Source organism: Mesoplodon mirus, assembly GCF_964341445.2.
Source record: "Mesoplodon mirus genome assembly, contig: SUPER_3_unloc_3, whole genome shotgun sequence".
Classification (NCBI taxonomy): Eukaryota; Metazoa; Chordata; class Mammalia; order Artiodactyla; family Ziphiidae; genus Mesoplodon; species Mesoplodon mirus.
The window spans coordinates 324,477-330,774 of NW_028295748.1; positions in this window are offsets into that span (position 1 = coordinate 324,477).

The following is a 6,298-nucleotide window of genomic DNA, read 5'->3' on the forward strand; positions in this document are numbered from 1 at the left end:
AGCACTGTCACAACGGGCACTATCACCGTGAGAAATCTCATCATGGTAACTGTCCCCATGGGCACATTCACTGTGAGAAGTGTCACCATGGGCACTGTCACTGTCGGCACTGTTACCATGGGCACTGTCATTGTGGGCACTGTCACCATGGCCACTGCCACCTTGGGCTCTGTCACGATGAACACTGTAATAATACCCATTATCACCGTGGGCACTGTCACCATGGGCACTATCACCGTGAGCACTGTCAGCATGTGCACTGTCACTATTTAGCACTGTCACCAGGTGAACTACCACCATGGGCACTGTCACGATGTGCACTACCACCGTGAGCACGGTTACCATGGGCACTGTAACAATGCACAGGGTCACCATCGGTACTGTCCCCATGGGAACTGCCACCAAGAGCACTGTCACCATCAGCACTGTCACCACGAGGACTGGCACCTTGGGCACTGCTATTATGAGCACTGTCACCATGAGAACTGCCACCATGGGTATTTTCAACATGAGTACTGTCACCATGGGTATTGTCACCATTTGCACTGTCACCATGAGCACTATTACCGTGAGCCCTATCACAGTGAGCACTCTCACTGTGGTCAGTGTCACCATGACCACTGTCGCCATGGGTACTGGCACAATGCGGCCTGGCACCATGAGCCCTGTCACCATGGGCACTATCAGTGTGAGCACTCTCACCATGGTCACTGTACCATGGGCACTGTTACCATGAGCACTGTCACCATAGGCAATGGCGCCGTGGGAACTTTCACCATGGGCACTGTCATCATGGGCAGTGTCACCATGGGCACTGTCACCATGGGTACTGCAACCATGAGAACTGTCACCGTGAGTACTGTCCGCATGGGTTGTCACCGTGTGCACTGCCACCATGAGAACTGTCAACATGGGCACTTTCACCATTTTTCACTGCCATCCTGTGCCTTGTCCCCATGGGAACTATTACCATGAGAACTGTCACCATGAGTACTGTCATCATTGGCACTGTCACCAAGGGCACGGCCACCATGTGCACAGTTACCAAGGTCACTATCACCGTGAGCACTGTCACCATGGGAACTACCAACATGGGCAATGTCATCATGAGCACTTTCACAATGGGAACTGCAACCATGGGCACTATCAATGGGCGGACTCTCACCATGGGCACTATCACAATGGGCACTGTCACCGTGAGCACCGTCACTGTTGGCACTGTCACCATGAGCACTATTACTGTGAGCACTAGCACCGTGAGCACTCTCACCGTGGTCAATGTCACCATGGGCACTGTCACTATTGGTACTGTCACAATGCGGACTGTCACAGTGTGATCTGTCACCATAGCCACTATCACCATGAGCACTCTCACCGTGGTCACTGTTACCATGGGTACTGTCACTGTGAGCACTGTTACCATAGGCAATGGCTCCGTGGGCACTGACTCCATGGGCACTGTCATCATGGGCATTGTCACCATGGGCAGTGTCACCATGGGCACTGTTAACATGGTCACTATCACCATGAGCACTGTCACCACGGGTACAGCTACCATGATCAGTGTCAGCATCGGTTGTGACCGTGTGCATTGTCACAATGAGAACTGTCAGCATGGGAACTGTCACCATTTTTCACTGCCACCATGTGGACTACCACCATGTGCATTCTCACCATGGGCACTATCACCGTGAGCACTGTCACCATGAATACTGTCATCATGGGCACTGTCACCAAGGGCACAGCCACCATGTGCACTGTTAACATGGTCACTATCACCATGAGCACTGTCACCATGGGAACTACCAACATGGGCACTGTCATCATGAGCACTTTCACAATGGGAACTGCCACCATGGGCACTATTAACACGAGCACACTCACCATGGGCACTATCCCCAAGGCACTGTCAGTTTCAGCACTATCACCATGGGTACTGCAACCATGACCACTGTCACCATAAGCACTGTCCCCATTCTCTGTATCACCATGTGCACTGTCACCATGGGCACTATCACCTTGAGAACTGTCAGCCTGGGCACTGTCACCATGGGTATTGTGACTTTGGGCACTGTCACCATGAGCACTGTCACCTTGGGCACTGGCACAATGTGGACTGTCACCATGAGCACTGTCATCATGGGCAGTATCACCATTAGAAGTGTCACCGTGGTCACTGTCACCATGGCCACTCTCACCGTGAGCACTATCACCGTGAGTGTTGTGACCATGGGCACTTTCACCATGGGCAGTGTCCCCATGGACAATTTCACTGTTAGGACTGTCACCATGGACACTATAACTATGGACACTGTCACCGTGGGCTCTGTCACCATGGGCACTTTCACCATGAGCACTGCCACTCTGACCACTCTCATCATAAGAACTGTCACCATGGGCACTTTCACGATGGGCACTTCCAACATTGGCACTATCACCATGAGCACTGTCAACAAGAGAACTGTCGTGGTGGGCAATGTCACCATGTGCAATGTCACCACAAGGACTATCACATTAAGCAATGTCCCCATGGGCACTGTCGCCATTTTGCACTGCCACCGTGTGCACTATCACCTTAGGCGCTGTCACCATGAGCACTTGATCACTGAGTACTGTCACCATGGGTAATATCACCATGGGCACTGTCACCTTGAGAACTATCACCGTGAGCAATGCCATGATGGGCACTGGCGCCGTGGGTCTTTTCACTATTAGCACTGAAACCATGTGCACTATCACTGTGAGAAATCTCACCGTGCTAACTGTCCCCATGGGCACTGTCGCAGAGAGAAAAGTCATCATGGGCACTTTCACAGTCAGTATTCTCACCATGGGCACTCTCATTGTGGGCAATGTCTCCGTGAGCACTATTACCATGAACACTGCTACCGTGAACACTCTCATGATAAGAACTGTCACCATGGGCACAGACACCATGGGCACTCTCACGGTGTGCACTGTCACCAGGGGCACTGTCACCATGAGCACTGGAACCATGGGCACTCTCACCATGGGCACTATCACCATGAGCAATATCATCATGGGCACTCTCACTATTTTGCACTGCCAGCAGATGCACCATGACCATGTGCACTGTCACCATGGGCAGTGACACCATCGGGAGTCTCACCATGGGCACTGCCACCATGAGCACTGTCACCAAGAGCACTGTCACCACGAGCACTGCCACCATGAGCACTGTCACAAGAACTGTCAGTATGAGAACTGCCACCATGGGCACTTTCACCATGATTACTATCACCTGGGTATTGTCACCTTTGGCACTGTCACCGTGCGTACTATCACCGTGAGAACTATCACCATGAGCAGTGTCACCGTGGGCACAGCCTTAATGCGGACTGTCATCATGAAAACTGTCACCATGGGCACTACCATGGTGAGAACATTCACCGTGGACACTGTCACCGTGGTCACTGTCACCATGAGCACTGTCACTAAGAGCATAATCACCATAGGCACTGTCACCGTGAGAAGAGTCACCATGGGCACTGTCAATATTCGGACTATCACCTTGAGCACTGTCACCAAGAGCACTGTCACCATGAGAAATATCAATAGGATCACTTTCACCGTGAGAACTGTCACCACGGGGACTCTCACCATTGGCACTGCCTCCGAGGGGTTGTCATGATGAGCACTATCACCATGGGCAGTGTCTCCATGGGCAGTGTCACCGTGAGCACTCTCACTATTGGCACTAACACCATCAGCATGGTCACCGTGAGCACTGTCACAATGGGCATTGTCACACTGGGTGCTGTCACCATGGGCACAGTCACCGTTAGCACTCTCACCATGGACACTGTGATCTTGGGCACTGTCACCATGGGCTCTGCCACCGTGGGCACTGTCACAATGGGAAGTATCACCATGGGCTTTGTCAGCGTGGGCAATGTCACCCTGGGCACGGCCACCATGATATCTATCACCATAGGCACTGTCACCATGGGCACTGTCACCATGAGCACAGTCACCATGAGCACTGCCACAATGAGCACTGTCACTTATGGCACTGTCCTCATGAGAAGTGTCACCATGATCACTGTCACCATGGACAGGACACGCTGGGTATTGTCACCATGGGCACTGTCTATGAGCAGTCTCACCATGGGAATTGTCACCTTAGGTACTGTCATCATGGGCACTGTCACCGTGAACACTTTTACCATCAGCTCTGTTACCCTGGGTATTGTCACCATGGGAACTATCACCGTGACAGTTGTGAACATGGGCACTCTCACCATGAGCAATGTCACCATGAATAGTGTCACACTGTGTATTGTCACCATGGACACTGTCACCGTGAGCACTACACCATGAGAATTGTGACAATGGGCACTGTCCCCATGGTCACATTCACGATAGGAACTAACGCCGTGAACACTGTCACCATGAGCAATATCACTGTGTGCAGTTTCACCATACACACTATCACCGTAAGCAATGTCACCATGAGCAATATCACCGTGGACACTGTCTCCATTTTGCACTGCCACCATGTGCAGTGTCACCATGGGCAGTTTCACTATGAGAACTGTCACCATGGGTAATAGCACCATGGGCACTCTCACCGTGAACACTGTCACTATGTGAATTTTCACCATAGGCCCTGTCACCGTGAGAATTGTCACCATCGGCACTGTCAACATGGAGACTATAACCTTGAGCACTGTCACCATGAGCACAGACACCATGGTCACATTCAATGTAAGACCTGTCACCACGGGGACTATCAACATTGGCACTGTCACCGTGGGGTTGTCACCACGAGCACTATCACCATGGGCGATGTCTCCATGGGCAGTTTCACCATGAGCACTGTCACTAATGGCACTCTCACCATCGGCACTGTCACCATGGGCACCGTCACCGTGAGCACTGTCACCATGAGCCTTGTCACACTGGGCGCTGTCACCATGGGCACTGTCACCGTGGGCACTGTCCCAATGGGAAGTATCACCCTGGGCTTTGTCAGCCTTGGCACTGTCCCTGTGGGCACTGACACCGTGACATCTATCACCATAAACACTGTAAACATGGGCACTGTCACCATGAGCACGGACACCATGAGCAGTGCCACAATGAGCACTGTTATTTATGGCACTGCCAACATGAGCACTGTCACCATGAGCACTGTCACCATGGGCATGACACCATGGGCACTGTCACTGTGAGCACTACACCATGAGAATTGTGACTATGGGCACTGTTACCATGGACAATCTCACCATGGGAACTATCACTGTGAACACTGTCACCATGAACACTGTCACTGTGTGCAGTGTCACCATGCACACTGTCACTGTAAGGACTATCACCATAAGGAAAGTCACCATGAGCAATGTCACCATGGGCACTGTCACCATTTTGCTCTGCCACCATGTGCAGTGTCACCATGGTTAATATCACCATAGGCACTTTCACAGTGAGAAATGAGACTGTGCGGAATGACTCTATGGGCACTGGCACCATGGGCATTGTCACTGTGAGCACTGTCACAACGGGCACTGTCACCGTGAGAAATCTCACCATGCTAACTGTCCCCATGGGCACTGTCACCGTGAGAAGTGTCACCATGGGCACTGTCACTGTCGGCACTGTCACCATGGGCACTGTCATTGTGGGCACTGTCTCCATGGCCACTGCCACCATGTGCTGTCACCATGAAATCTGTAACAATGCCCATTATCACCGTGTACACTGTCACCATGGGCACTATCACCGTGAGCACTGTCAGCACGTGCACTGTCACTATTTAGCACTGTCACCAGGTGAACTACCACCATGGGCGCTGTCACGATGTGCACTATCACCGTGAGCACGGTTACCATGGGCACTGTAACAATGCACAGCGTCACCATTAGTATTGTCCCGATGGGAACTGCCACCAAGAGCACTGTCACCATTAGCACTTTCACCACGAGCAGTGGCACCTGGGCACTGCTATTATGAGCACTGTCACCATGAGATCTGTCGCTATGAGAACTGCCACCATGGGTATTTTCAACATGAGTACTGTCACCATGGTATTGTCACCATTTGCATTGTCACCATGAGCACTATTACCGTGAGCACTATCACTATGAGCACTCTCACTATGGTCACTGTCACCATGAGCACTGTCGCCATGGGTACTGGCACAATGTAGACAGGCACCGTGAGCACTGTCACCATGGGCACCATCAGTGTGAGCACTCTCACCATGGTCACTGTCACCTTGGGCACTGTTACCATGAGCACTGTCACCATAGGCAATGGCACCATGGGCCCTGTCATC